This window comes from Schistocerca gregaria, chromosome X, assembly GCF_023897955.1.
Source record: "Schistocerca gregaria isolate iqSchGreg1 chromosome X, iqSchGreg1.2, whole genome shotgun sequence".
Lineage (NCBI taxonomy): Eukaryota > Metazoa > Arthropoda > Insecta > Orthoptera > Acrididae > Schistocerca > Schistocerca gregaria.
Window position 1 is genome coordinate 188,548,322 of NC_064931.1, and position 15,695 is coordinate 188,564,016.

General features: G+C 43.4%; 1 protein-coding gene across 3 annotated transcripts in view; it reads left to right on the forward strand.

Moving 5' to 3' along the window:
* LOC126298476 (dynein axonemal assembly factor 11-like) overlaps positions 1-15,695 on the forward strand; it is a 307,265-nt gene that overhangs the window by 110,370 nt on the left and 181,200 nt on the right. The gene's annotated exons all lie outside the window — the stretch shown is intronic.

Sequence of the window (15,695 nt, forward strand, 5' to 3'; positions counted from 1 at the left end):
GACGTAACCATTGAAACGCAGGCTTAACAAAATAAGATTAAAAAAAATACAGAAAGTGGCCCAGGTGAGTGGATACGATTGGATGTGAATTTGTGGCAGCATTAACGGAGGAAGAAAAGACCTACAGTGACTTCCAACAGGATGGAGCGACTGTCCATAGAGCCGGCCGAACCCTGGAGCACATTTACACAGTATTCATGCCTGATAGAGTTGTTAACAGAGGTCAGTCTGGTCGCCGCCCTACATAGCCACCCACGTGTCCTACTCTGTCGGTGTGCGATTACTTTGTGTGGGGAGCCCTCAAATATAAGGTGTATAACAACCACGCGCATAGTCTTAAAGAACTGCAGCAGAATATTTCGAATGAGACTGCAGCAATTCCAGTAGTCCATCTTCGATCCACCTCAAGCAACGTGCAGGACTAGGGCCCAAAAGCGCCAAGAGATGAATGGTGGTCACTTTTAACATCTACTATAATCGGGTTAGCACTGTGTATTTCTTTTCCTCTGCTGTGTTTCTTTGTACCCTGGAACTCTGTTCTCAGCGCCACTTTTATTTGCTGCATGCTTTATAAAGCAGATCGTGTCGCAGATACGTGTAAACAAGGCACTATTTTGTGTTGCCTCTGATTTGGTTTAAAGAAAGTAGTGATTGAATAATCAAAACCATTCTTGAGCTATATAATGGATCCAAATTACAGACTGTGCAGCTATGAAAGCACTGGTTAATCTAGATGCTTAAACTCTTGCGCTACAGGAAAAACTGTAAGAATAAATGGTCAGGTCGTGTTTATTAATGTTGTGACACGACTATCTTTCAACACTGCACAACGAATCGACATTAATATTGTCTCAGAGTTTTCTGCAGGCTCTCTTTCACCTGAGCAGTATTTTCTGGTGTTCTGACTAATTACAGATTGTTGTCTAATGATCTCATAGCAGTTTAGATTACGTTAGCACGAAATGTTGAAAAATGTTTTGGGGCCAGTTACATTATTATTGCAATCGTGGACTGTGTGGCTGGTCCTGAAGGAGGTTCGAGTCCTCCCTCGGGCATAGGTGTGTGTCTTTCTCCTTAGGATAATTTAGGTTAAGTAGTGTGTAAGGTTAGGGACTGATGACCTTAGCAGTTAAGTCCCATAATATTTCACAAACATTTGAACGGTTTTTGCATAATTGTAATACACTCTCAGACAAAAAAAAGACGCACCATGATGGAATTATCTTAATGTGACAGAAAACGGTAGGTGTTATATACATGTACAGACAAACAAATGATTACATTTTCAGAAAAATTGGATGATATATCCAAGACAAAGAGCTTCACAAATTGAACAAGTCACTAGCGCGTTGGTCCACCTCTGACCCTTATGCAACAAGTTATTTGGCTTGACATTGATTCAGAGTTGTTGGATGTCCTCTTGAGGAATGTCGTGCCAAAGTCTGTACAATTGGCACGTCAGATCGTCAAAATATCGAACTGGTTTGAGGGCGCTGCACATAATGCTCCAAACGTTCTCAATTGGGGAGAGATCTGGCCAGGGCAGGGTGTGGCAAGCACAAAGAGAAGCATTAGAGACTCTCGTTGTATGCAGGTGGTAATTGTTGTTGTTGTTGTTGTTGTGGTGGTGGTCTTCAGTCCTGGGACTGGTTTGATGCAGCTCTCCATGCTACTCTACCTTGTGCAAGCTTCTTCATCTCCCAGTACCTACTGCAACCAACATCCTTCTGAATCTGCTTAGTGTATTCATCTCTTGGTCTCCCTCTACGATTTTTACCCTCCACGCTGCCCTCCAGTACCAAATTGTCGATCCCTTGATGCCTCAGAACATGTCCTACCAACTGATCCCTTCTTCTAGTCAAGTTGTGCCACAAACTCCTCTTCTCCCCAATTCTATTCAATACCTCCTCATTAGTTATGTGATCTACCCATCTAATCTTCAGCATTCTTCTGTAGCACCACATTTCGAAAGCTTCTATTCTCTTCTTGTCCAAACTATTTATCGTCCATGTTTCACTTCCATACATGACTACACTCCATACAAATACTTTTAGAAAAGACTTCCGGACACTCCAATCTATACTCGATGTTAACAAATTTCTCTTCTTCAGAAACGCTTTCCTTGCCATTGCCAGTCTACATTTTATATCCTCTCTACTTCGACCATCATCAGATATTTTGCTCCCTAAATAGCAAAACTCATTTACTTCTTTAAGTGTCTCATTTCCTAATCTAATTCTCTCAGCATCACCCGATTTAATTCGACTACATTCTATTTCCTCGTTTTGCTTTTGTTGATGTTCATGTTATATCCTCCTTTCAAGACACTGTCTATTCCGTTCAACTGCTCTTCCAAGTCCTTTGCTGTCTCTGACGGAATTACAATGTCATCGGCACACCTCAAAGTTTTTATTTCTTCTCCGTGGATATTAATACCTACTCCGAAGTTTTCTTTTGTTTCTTTTAGTGCTTGCTCAATATACAGACTGAATAGCACCGGGGAGAGGCTACAACCCTGTATCACTCCCTTCCTAACCACTGCTTCCCTTTCATGCCCCTCGACTCTTATAACTGCTATCTGGTTTCTGTACAAATTGTAAATAGCCTTTCGCTCCCTGTATTTTACCTCTGCCACCTTCAGAATTTGAATGAGGCTATTCCAGTCAACATTGTCAAAAGCTTTCTCTAAGTCTACAAATGCTAGAAACGTGGGTTTGCCTTTCCTTAATCTTTCTTCTAAGATAAGTCATAGGGTCAGTATTGCCTGACGTGTTCCAACATTTCTATGGAATCCAAACTGATCTTCCCCGAGGTCAGCTTCTACCAGTTTTTCCATTCGTCTGTAAAGAATTGGCGTTAGTATTTTGCAGCTGTGACTTATTAAACTGATAGTTCGGTAATTTTCACATCTGTCAGCGCCTGCTTTCTTTGGGATTTGAATTAGTATATTCTTCTTGAAGTCTGAGGGAATTTCGCCTGACTCATACATGTTGCTCACGAGATGGTACAGTTTTGTTAGGCCTGACTCTCCCAAGGCTGTCAGTAGTGCTAATGGAATGTTGTCTACTCCGGGGGCCTTGTTTCGACTCATGTCGTTCAGTGCTCTTTCAAACTCTTCACGCAGTATCATATCTCCCATTTCATCTTCACCTACCTCCTCTTCCATTTCCATAATATTGTCCTGAAGAACATCGCTCCTGTATAGACCCTCTATATACTCCTTCCACCTTTCTGCTTTCCCTTCTTTGCTTAGAACTGGGTTTCCATCTGAGTTCCTGATATTCATGCAAGTGGTTCTCTTTTCTCCAAAGGTCTCTTTAATTTTCCTTTAGGCAGTATCTATCTTACCCCTAGTGAGATGAGCCTCTACATCCTTACATTTGTCCTCTAGCCATCCCTGCTTAGCCACATTGCACTTCCTGCCGATCTCATTTTTTAGGCGTTTGTATTCCTTTTTGCCTGCTTCACTTACTGCATTTTTGTATTTTCTCCTCTCATCAATTAAATTCAGTATCTCTTCTGTTACCCAAGGATTTCTATTAGCCCTCGTCTTTTTACCTACTTAATCCTCTGCTTCCTTCACTATTTCATTCCTCAAAGCTACCCATTCTTCTTCTACTGTATTTCTTTCCCCTCATTCCTGTCAACTGTTCCCTTATGCTCTCTCTGAAACTCTGTACAACCTCTGGTTCTTTCAGTTTATCCAGGTCCCATCTCCTTAAATTCCCGCCTTTTTGCAGTTTCTTCAGTTTTAACCTACAGGTCATAACCAATAGATTGTGGTCAGAGTCCATATCTGCCCCTGGAAATGTCTAACAATTATAACCTGGTTCCTAAATCTCTGTCTTACCATTATATAATCTATCTGAAACGTTAGGTGGTAATTATCTTGCTGGAATATAAGCCCAGGATTGCTTGCCATGAAGGGGAGCAATACAGGGTTTTAAACGTCGTCGACATACCGTTGTGCTACAAGGGAGCCGTGGATGACAACCAAAGGGGCCTTACTATGAAATGAAATGGTACACCAGACTATCATTCTTGTTTGTCGGGTCATATGGCGGGCGATAGTCAGGTTGATATCCCACCGCTGTCCGCGGCGCCTCCACACACGTTTTTGCTTGTCATCGGACTCAATTCGAAGTAGGACTCATCACTGAAGACAGTTCTAAACCAGTCAGTGAGATTCCAGGCCGAAGATGCTTCTGGAGACGTCCTGGACAGCGTTGGGATACCAACCTGATTGTCGCCAGCCATACGGCCCGACAACCAGGAATGATGGTCTGGGTAGCAACTTCATTTCATAGGAGGACCTTTTGGTTGTCACCTGCGGCATCTTCACAGCGCAGAGGTACGTCGACGATATTCCATGCCCCGTTTTGTTGCCCTTCATGGCAAGCCATCCTGGACTTACATTACAGCAAGATAATGGCCGCCTATACGTGGCGAGTGTTTCTACTGCTTTTCTTCCTGCTTGCCAAACCCTACCTTCGCCTGCAGTGTCGCCGGATGTCTTCCCAAGTGAGAATTTTTGGAGTATTATGGGCACGCTTCAAACAGTTCAAATGGCTCTGAGCACTATGGGACATAACATCTATGGTCATCAGTCCCCTTGAACTTAGAACTACTTAAACTTATCTAACCTAAGGACAGCACACAACACCCAGTCATCACGTGGGCACGCTTGCGTAAGAGCGAGAGGTGGAACAACACGTTATTGACTTCCTCATATTGTGAAGTTCTTTGTCTTGAATAAATCATTTAATTTTTCTGAAATTGCAAACACTTGTTTGTCTGTACATGTAAATAAAATCTAAGTTTTACATCCCATTCGGTTAATTCCTATGTGGTGCGCCGTTTCTTTGTTTTAGAGGGTGCAGAGGTCATTGGCAGAAAGCTCCGCGGGGAAACTATAGGACTTTGTTTCCGTGGCTATGCAACTGACGAGATCTGCTGATCGCAAAAAATTTGAAAAACTCTGTAATTGGTATGTGAAGCAGTGATGGCTCCGTAGTCGGACGGATGGTGACTCTCCCGAGTTCTACATCTCTGGTGTTTTATGAAATTTAAACCGGGATTTGTTTCTGATAGTCTTGTTGGGGGTTTTTCTTGTTTTCGTTCCCTATAGCTGGTTCTCGTCTCGATGATGTAGGTGTGTGGAAATGGCGATGTACAGCGACAGTGGCATTGGGCAACGGCGGCGGCGTTGGTGGTGCTGTAGTGTGATGCGATTTATCGTATCGGAGGCTCGTATCAGTGGTTTATGTTCATTCGAAAAATAAACGTAGGTATTTATAAAAGCATTTTAGACAATAATGTGCTTACCAAGTTAAGGTAATAATTTGGAATCGAATATAGTGAATATCGGCATGATAATTCCTCTCTCCATAAAGAAAAAAAGATTAAATAGTTACTAGGAGAAAAAGAGTTGGTTTAGCTAGACTAGACTGCTCAGAGGCACTGTATGAAAGCGTACAGCATGTTTGGGATAAAGCGGACTGTAGGATGCGCTTTAGGCTGATGATACAGGAAGAACGGTAACAAACTTCAGCTGGCAGAATGAATTTTCACGCTGTATTGGAGTTTGCCGAACCAGGATTCAGACCCGGAACTTAGCCTTTTGGGGCAAAGCTCGTACCGAAAAAGCTGCCCAGCTAAAACTGAAATCCGCTCCCACGGCTCTTCTTCTGCCCGTACTTCTCTCATAATTTTCAATCTGCACAGAATTTTAACAATTAACTTTCAATGTATCAAAACACAGTAAAAATGTTTCCACTAAAAGCGTCCTGCAAAACGGAGACTTTATATCAAAACAGAGGCCCTACATGTTACTGGCTACGTGGGTGACCGAACTTGAACGAACAGCACATCTTCGCTTCCAGCTGTGGCTTTCGTATAGTTTTCAAAATTCACTTTGTTAATTACTCATAGAAATGTGGCTGAGTGCGTTCAAACGGTTGTTGCTTTAGAACTCCATATATCATTTTATAAAATTCCTCATTAATTTAAATAAACAAGTTGTGTTCTCATGTGTAGAATATATTTTTGATCGCTCTGAAATCTATATGTGTGTGCATTATCGAACATTAAACCAATTGAAAACTGATCACTTTCGAAAAAAGTCGTTGTGGTGTAGTGGTTAATGGCTGCCGCGTCGCACCGAGAAATCCTCATTTTCTTGTACCATCTGCCTTGGGTAGATGGTAAGAACCCTTTTTCATACCCATGAATTTAGAACAATAAGTAACTTCCAAATCTGAATTTGTTTCATACTTCCTTTCTGAGTTAATTTATAGATTACTCAGTTAAAAATTTATCACAGTGTAGACCTTATCTCCGTGAATGGCGACCGGTTCCTTCGGTGGTAGTCCCGTTCACTTTCTCTGACATGGCGATAATGTTTTAACGCGAACTTAATGTACACTGCGCAAAAAAGCATCACTTTTTCGTAATCCCAATTTGAAGTGTGAAATTCGGCTCAAAGCTATCTACATCCTTCCTCTGTAGTCCAAATGGTACAACAGCGTGGCACCCAGCGACGTCACCTTCGGGCTCGGTGACGCTTTAAACGACGAGGTGTGGACACGTGCGGAAAAAAGGCCACAGTTCAGAAGTTCACGTGAGGTGAAGGTGGGTTCATGTCACATTGGCACCAAATTTCACCACAACTCTGCCAACACCACCATGGGCGTATCACACTATGGGGAGGTCATCACAGCCCCTCTTACCCACATTCCACCCTTCCTTTTGACGCCTCTGCGATGGAGAACAGAACCGCAACACCCAGCGTTTATATCACACGGCTTTCGTATGGGTGGCCGAGGAAAACATTTCAGGCACATAATCGTTCAGAATCGGCACGGAAAGCCCTAAAAGGCTCCAGTGAAGCAACCCTTCCCTTACGGCGTTGATTCGCACACATTTCACGGTCGAAAACGACAGGACGCAGTGCGATGAGCAACAGGGCGACTTCGTGACAACGTTCGACACTGCCGACGCCCCCCAGACAATCCAATCCTACTCTAAGGACATTGTGGGGTTGCAGCCCAATGAAGCTGATCCGACCCCTTTGGATTGCAGTGCGACCGCAATTTTTGCTCTGGTTTACAGGATGGAGCCACTGGGGACCATTCAAAACCATTCGACAAAATTTGATCGTGATCCGAAGTAGAAAGGATGTTTATGCATTTTCAGCCCTCGTCCTTCGCGCCATCATTTGGCGTGAGGACAGAGAGGTATCACATTGACATGTGCGTGAGTATAACAGAAAAGGGTCCCTCTAAGAGATCCAAATACAGCAACACCCACGGTGTTGATAAGCACTTTAAAAATGTACCAATCAGGGACTTTGAAATCCATTTAGCTGAGTGGTGCTTCGTGGCTGCTATTATACCTGAAAGCAAGCAGGTAATCCCTTCATAGCACCTTTAGCTGGGGTTGTCGGCCCTTAGATGGGGTTGCCGGCACTCAGGCACTAGAAGAGACGTGAGGCACCACTCGTTTGAATGGGTGCAATCCAAAGAGGTCGGATCACGTCCACTGGGGCTGCAGTCTCACAATGTCCTTAGAGTTGGATTAGATCGTCCGGGCAGCGTCAGTGGTGTCAAACGTTGTCACGAAGTCGTCCTGTTGCTCATCGCACTGCTAACTGTCGTTTTCAACCGAGAAATGTGTGCGAATCAACGCCATAAGGGAAGGGTGGTTCCATTGAAGCTTTTTAAGCTACCATCTGAGCGATTTTCATGTCGATTCTGAGCGGCTATGTGCCTGAAATGTTTTCCTCAGCCATCCATTAGAAAACCGTGTGTTCTAAACTGAAATGTTTCCCTCAGCCATCCATTAGAAAACCCTGTGTTCTCAACGCAGAGCGTTGCGGTTCTCTTCTCAGTATCAGAGGCATCAAAAGAAAGGGTGGAATGTGGGTTGGAGGGGGTGCACACGCCCACGGTGGTGTTGGCAGAATTGTGGTGAAATTTGGGCCAGTTTGACATTATGAACCCACATTCATGTCACGAGAACTTCTGAGCTGTGGCGTTTTATCGCATGTGTCCACACCTTGCGTTTCGAGTGCTGCCGAGCCCAAGGGTGAAATTGCATGGCGCCTTCCTTGTGCAACATTACAGAGGAAGGTTGTTCAAAGGGAAACTACCACGGGGTTTCGAAAAAGTGAAACCTACTAATCTCTTTCCTTTTTTCGCAGTGTGTATTACGCTGTTCAGTGTATGAAAATGTTTCAGTAATTGTCAGCTTCTTCCTTGATTACAGGTGCTTCCATACAGTAACAGCCACACTATCTGTTCGTTTCCCTTTTTACCAGAGAAAATAATGAAAATACAACCTTTCGAAATGTATTAACATTTCTCCTTACTGTTCTCTATGAGAAAAAGGGGGACGTCCTAGCACTTTTTAAAACTGTTATAGTTCCTTCGGTAATTTGTTCTATTCATAAATGGCGCAGCGTTTTCTAGATGTGGAATGTAACATGAAAATATGCATAATAACCATTTTTATGAAGTATTTATAGGTTTGTATTTTTGTTTTCTAATTGTGACTGACACGTCAGTAATGAATTGTGTCAATTGTTCTAATGGAGTGTGGTCACAGTCATTAGAATTACTACATTCTTACTTGATTCATACTCGAGTCCACATTCTAGCTGTGTTTAGCAGAAAGTGGGATACATCAGTCAGTATTCTCCGCTTGTGAAAGGCGTGATTAGTGATAATGGTGACACAGTGGTGATGCTAATCGAAGTGGAAAGACTTGAGGACAAAAGGCGAGGATTTGCAGGTGATAAATTGTCGGTATAATCACAATTCTTGTAATTGAAACCTACTAGCCAGCGGAAGTTTGATTGATGATTAAATTCTGTTGCGGAGAGCAAAGGGTTGTGATTCTTAAATCCTTCCTGCACAATGCCTATGTAGATATTTCAGTAATTGTCGATTTATTTACTTGTGCAATTACATTTTTGCCTCAGGACTGTAGCTATATTGTCCAATTTTATTGCACACAATATTGACATACAAGCAATTTTCATGTGTCTTAGCACAGGTGGTGTGACGTGAGGTTACAGTAAAATACAGATGACACCGCAGTCGGTCGACGAGCTCATACTGTACGTCAGACCGAACAGAATTAAAACAAGGATGCAAACTGATTAGCCAACATGTAATGACATCCAGCTTAATAGCGTGTTGGTCCACCTATGGAATGCAACACCACAGTGATTCTACGTGGCATGCATTCTACGAGGTATGTGACACCAGATGTGTACCCACAGACCATGCAGTTCTCGTAAATTACGAGTCGCTTGCTTGTAGGCGCGGGACTGCCGCTGAATGTCGTCCCAAATGTGTTCCATTGGTTTCAGATCAGTTGAATCTGGTGACAAAGATATCAACGTGAGGCTACTAGCGTGCTCCTCAAACAATTATAGCGCGATCCTGGTCTTGTGACAAGGACAGTTCTCCTGCTAGAAGATGTCTCCTCCGTCGGGGATCTGATCAAGCATGAAGGGATATAGGCGGTACGCAATAATGTGTTCACAGCTTCCACCGATTACTAAAACAGGTCCCATGGAGGCCCAGGTGGGTGTCCCCCACCGACCTGCGATCGTTGCACGGTGCATGTTTCGAGCAACCGTCCTTCGGTCAACCAAACACGTAGGCCTCAGCTGCGGCAGAGTCCATGTTCAACTATGTGCCTTGATCAGTGTTTTCCGAAACACTAGTGCCTGCACCAGCATTGTAATCTGTCTTCAGATCTGTCACAGATCGCCACCTCTTCTATTTTACAGAGCGGGCAAGCCTGCGACTTCTACTTTCTGCAACGAGGCGTGGACGCTCAAAAGCTTGTCGCCTACTGGTAGGTTCAACGTCCTTAAAACACTTTCAATGGGTGCTCATTGCAGCAGAGCAGCTAATCAGCTTCACTATTTCCCAGATGCTCATTTCCAGGCGCCGGATCATAACAATGTGCCCTCTGTCCAAGGCATTAGCGTCAGTGGATTTCCCAATTTGCGGCCCATACCGTCGCTAGAATGATTCCCCATTCGCCTCTGCTCCTCTTATACAGGGTGATTCAAAATTCCCATTACGGGCTTCTGGGTGATATAGAGGGGATCAAGTTTTGATAAGGAACCCATGTCTGTAAATGAACTGTACAGTTTGAGGATCGGATCACTTTCTTTTCTCCTGCTTCACGATATGCCCACAGCGAAGACTTGAGCTCTGACCTGTGTGTCGTACGAGCATATGACACGGGTAATGTTTAGAGTCCTTGTCCTGGGGATCTCTTCTACGTGACGAAGGACGTCCTCTTCAAAGTTGAGACTGCAGCGCGTCCATGGAGCACCACAGCCAATCCTCTTAGCTTCGTACGAACCATTTTCTCGCTGCCATTGTTGTATGTAGACGGAAGTGTTAAGTGATGTCAGGTACTGAAGACGGCTCCCTCTTCTCAGCTTATGTGCATACTGTGAGGGGGCAGATTTGAAAGTGTTCCGATCTTCAGACCTGTGTTAAATGTTAAGGGCACATTTCCGGACCTGGGTTCCTTATCAAAACTTCATCTACTAAGGCTAGAAGCCTGTGATAGGAATTTCGGATCACCCTGTATACTTTCCTTGCCTCGTCACGTTCCGCAGCACCACCAGGAGATATTCAATCTCGTAACGGGCTGTGGTCATAATGTTTTGGCTCATTGCTGTATGTTATACTACAGAGAAGCGTTTTAGGTAGGAAATTTAAATGTAGTATTTACCACACACTAGAAAAGTAAACAGTTTTCCAAATACAGGGTGGCGCACGAAATGTGTTACCAATTGTTTCTTTCACAATTTACGACGCTCATGAGATACCACGCTGGGATCTCTACAGCAGTACCAGCAGAGCTTGGAAAAACAAATGAGTTACGAAATGACGTGTAATTCACGCTACTGCCGCTAGGAGACTAGTAAGCAGCAATGGCTGACAATGGAAGACTGACGACACAGCAACGATCTGCAATTGTGTTATTTTTCGTGAAACGAAAAGCCTTGTTGTGACTAAGAGGCGTTTGCGACAACAGTTTAACACACGATTGGTCCCTTGCTAGAAGACCATCCACAGGTTGTACGATAAATTTGTACAGAAAGGAACAGTATTGGAAGCGAAGCCACCTCAGCCTAAGCCTGTTTGCTCGCCGGAGAATATTGAAGCGGTACGAGTTGCTGTACAGAGAAGTCCCAGGAAATCGTGTAGAAAGGCAGCAGTGCAACTGGGAATACCCAGACGCTCCGTTCAACGCATTCTTAAAAGTGACCTCCATATGTACCCATACAAGATGACCTGTGCACAGAAGCTCACTGAAGAACACAAGCAGCAGGGACTACTGTGCTCCGTGGGCGGAGGATAGGGAAGAAACTCTGAACAACATTTGGTTTTCAGATGAGGCGCATTTTCATTTAGCCTGAGTGGTTAACAAACAAAATGTACGCTTTTGGGTCACTGAAAACCCACAAGTGCTTCGTGAACGACAACATTATGCTCCGAGAATTACAGCGTGGGCAGCAATTTCCAGTCACGGACTTATTGGACCCTTTTTCTTTAAAGAAACTGTGAACAGCGAGCGTTATTTGAGCATGCTTCGCAATAGCTTCATTCCACAGCTTCTTGCTACTGCCTTGCCCTTCAACACGCAGTGGTTCATGCAAGATGGAGCAAGGCCACATACTGCAAACACTGTGTTGGAGTTTTTACATGAGCATTTCGACATGCGGATAATTTCACCCAGGTTTCCAGGTCGCTTCAACGACGGACAGAATTGGCACCCTAATAGTCCAGACCTCAATCCATGTGACTTTTTTTCTTTGGGGGTACCTAAAGGAAAAAAAATTCCCGAAACGTCCACGTGATTTAATGCAGCTCAGAAGACTTATTCTTCATGCTTGCAGTGAAATTACGGAAGACATGTGCCGTAAGGTAATCACTAACTTCAGTGTTCGTTTGAAGGAGGTTAGGAAACGAAATGGTGGACATATTGAGCATGTGCTGAGTTAGAACAAATCTCCATGGACGGCTCTTCATTGTAGTATATGTTCCTTTCAGATTGTATTGACAATAAAGTTTATATTAAAAAACAAAATGGTAACACATTTCGTGCGCCACCCTGTATAAACAAAATACTCCTTTTTTTCAGAGAAGTTCCAGGGTACTTTGTTTTCTGAGTTTGCAATACTAAAAAGGAACAAATGTGTTTGTTACCTGGTATGTGTGCGTCGTTAAAGTGACGCACAAACTCTGTGTGCAGGCGAGGTACTTTCAGGAAGTAGAGTGGCACAAAAGGTTTCTTGAAGGCAGAGAATCAGTGCAAGACTATCCCAGAGCTGGTCGCGCGTCCCTAGCTAATACCGATGCAAACGCGGAGCGTGTAAGGCAGTTGCAAGAAGACAGTCATGTAACGGTGCATGCGACACCAGAACAACTTAATTTGAATCGTGATGTGTGTGTCATAAGATTTTAGGCGAAATTTAGGGAAACGGAAACTTAATGCAAAACCCGTCCTTCGCACACTAACAGACGAACGGATAGAGGGAAGACGAAAAATTTCTGCTGAATTACTGAATAGAACAAGACGTGACACACATCTCTGTCAAAGATTATATCTGGGGATGAAAGTCGATGCTACCAGTATGACCCTCATACGAAGTGCAAAGTGCTGAATAGCGGAATCCTGGATCACCAGCCTCGAAAATAAATAAATAAATAAATAAATAAATAAAGATTCAAACAATGTTGATCGCATTCTTTGATATTAAAGGATTAGTTCTCCATGAGTATGTTCAACCAGGTCAAACAGCGAACCAAACTCTTTACAGCGAAGTCGTGAAACGTTTGCGACAAGCAATTCGACATCACCACCTTGATTTGTGGCATTCTCAGGACTGGGTCTTACTGCATGACAATGTAAGACACCATACTGCTTTAGCTGTTACCGACTATCTGGCCAGACACTGTGTTATTGCCATCCCACATCCGCCAGATCTATCTCCTTGCGATTTTTTCTTATTTCCGCCAGATATCACAGACATCCAACGGGCTGTGATAAATGGTGAGCTTACAAGCATCGCAATTGAAAATTTCCCTGCTTGCTCCCGGGACCTTCAGAAACGTAGGAGCTAGGATCATTACTTGATAAGGACAATTTTCGTTTTTTACCTGAAATTTTTCTAACGAAGGGATTATATTTCATGGAAATCATTGAGTTCAGTGCGTTAACCCCTTGACCGTATCCGACGAACTGAGTTTGTCCTACCAGCGCTGCGCTGCGTACTCGACGAACGGCGCTCGAGCCCGCAGTTGGCAACGTTCTGGAGGCTCTTCAAAGTGTATTTATTTGTACACCAGCCACAAGGGTTCACTTGGTATTTTCACATTCGTTTTTGACGATAGGTTGTTAATAATAATTAATGAGACGAACGAATATTCTGAAAAGATGGGTACCAACCAAAAAATTGAGATTTCTATTATTTGTTCGCAGTGTTATTCCTAAAAGGCATAATACAGAAACACGATTTTGAAATGTATTACTCGAGGAAAGAGATTCTTGAAACATCATTTTCCAAAAAATATTGCTTGCGCGTTCGTTCCTTCAGCAAAAACCTTCATGATACTGTCAAAATAAATGAATTGTAATGTGCTTGTTTTCATAGTACTCATTCCTCCTGCCAAAAACTTTCGAACTGTTGACAACCTGCAATCGCAACAATCACTTGATTTAGAAAAGTGCACGGAAACGTGTCAGATTATGTCGCGTTGCTACAATGCGCCGCGAGGAACGGGACTAATTACACGGGCGGGAACAGATAGCGGCACAAGGAACAGCCGGGTGAAAGGGTTAATGGACATTGTACAGTTTGCCTCTAGCGCAGATAAAAGTTAACCGACGAATTGGACAACTTAGTACATCAACTGGTACTAATGAGACTAAAATAACCTACAATAAAGCCAGTGAAAAGATAGTTAAGCAAATTAAGAATGTAGTCATAGAACTGCTTGATTGGTTTTTGTACTTGCAGCAGTTAAAGACGACGACTGAATGAACAAGAAAAGAAATAAAGTGTAGTGCTTTTTGTAAACTAAATTGGATATTCAAAACTAAGCTTCTGTTCTGTCGGAATATGAATGTTTACAAACCGTTTGCACTACCTGTTTTGGACTAGATAGTAATAAAAAAAATTAAAAAAACATTCAAAAAGTGAGTATTGCACATTGAGCAATGGCGACAAGTGTAAGATGGGGATTACCTGAAGAGAGAGAGAAAAACAGACCACTGAATCAGAGAACAGGCTAGAATGGAAGACCTGATCGTGACTCCAGTGAAACTGAAATGTAGGTGAGTGTGACGTGTATTTTGGCGTCCACGGTGCTGGGTTCTCGAAGTAAGCACAAGTGACTATTCTTCAACACTAACACTAATATCAAAACTAGATTGTAAAACCGCTGTCCAAAATGTGACAGAGGTTGCTTGTTATCTGCTTGCATCTTTTCTGTGCAGAATCTATCGGTTATACGTTGTTAAGCGTGAAGTTACTGTTAACGAGTGGCTCTTTGTGAACTCCACAAGTATGAGCAAATCTTCATTAAGGCCTTCTATCGCCCGTGTGTTATTTTTATGACTCGTCATCAACATTTCTGCGAGAAAGTAGTAATGATGCTCAGAATCCTAAAATGTTCGTTAAACGTTTATTAAGAGACAGTCTGCGGCGCTATTCTATAAACAGAAAATCTGTCTCAACAAGAAAGCTTTTCTTTTTTTCCTAGTCAGAATTGCACGTACACTATGTGATCAAAAGTATGTCGACATCCCCAAAAACATGTTTTTCATATTAGGTGCTACTACCAGGTACTCCATATGAGCGACCTCAGTAGTCATTAAACATAGTGAGAGAGCAGAATGGGGCGCTCCGCGGAGCTCACGGACTTCGAACGTGGTCAGCTGATTGGGTGTCACTTATGTCATACGTCTGTACGCGAGATTTCCACACTCCTAAACATCCCTAGGTCCACTGTTTCCGATGTGATAGCGAAGTGGGAACGTGAGGGGACACGTACAGCACAAAATCGTACAAGCCGACCTCGTCTGTTGACTGACAGAGACCGCCGACAGTTGAAGAGGGTCGTAATGTGTAATAGACAGGAATTCCAAACTACATCAGGATCCACTGTAAGTACTATGACAGTTAGGCACGAGGTGAGGAAACTTGGATTTCATGGTCGAGCGGCTGCTCATAAGCCACACATCACGCCGGTAAATATCAAACGACGCCTCACTTGATGTAAGGAGCGTAAACATTGGATGATTGAACAGTGGAAAAACGTTGTGTGGAGCGACGAATCATGATACACAATGTGGCGATCCGATGGCAGGGTGTGGGTATTGCGAATTCCCGGTGAACGTCATCTGCCGGCGTGTATAGTGCCAAGGGTAAAATTCGGAGGCGGTGGTGTTATGATGAGGTCGATTTTTTCGTGGAGGGGCTTGCACCCCTTGTTGGTTTGCGTGACGCTATCACAGCACTGGTCTAAGTTGACGTTTTAAGCACCTTCTTGCTTCCGACTGTCGAAGAGCAATTCGGGGATGGAGATTGCATCTTTCAACACGATCGAGCACCTGTTTATAATGCACGGCCTGTGGTGTAGTCGTTACACGAC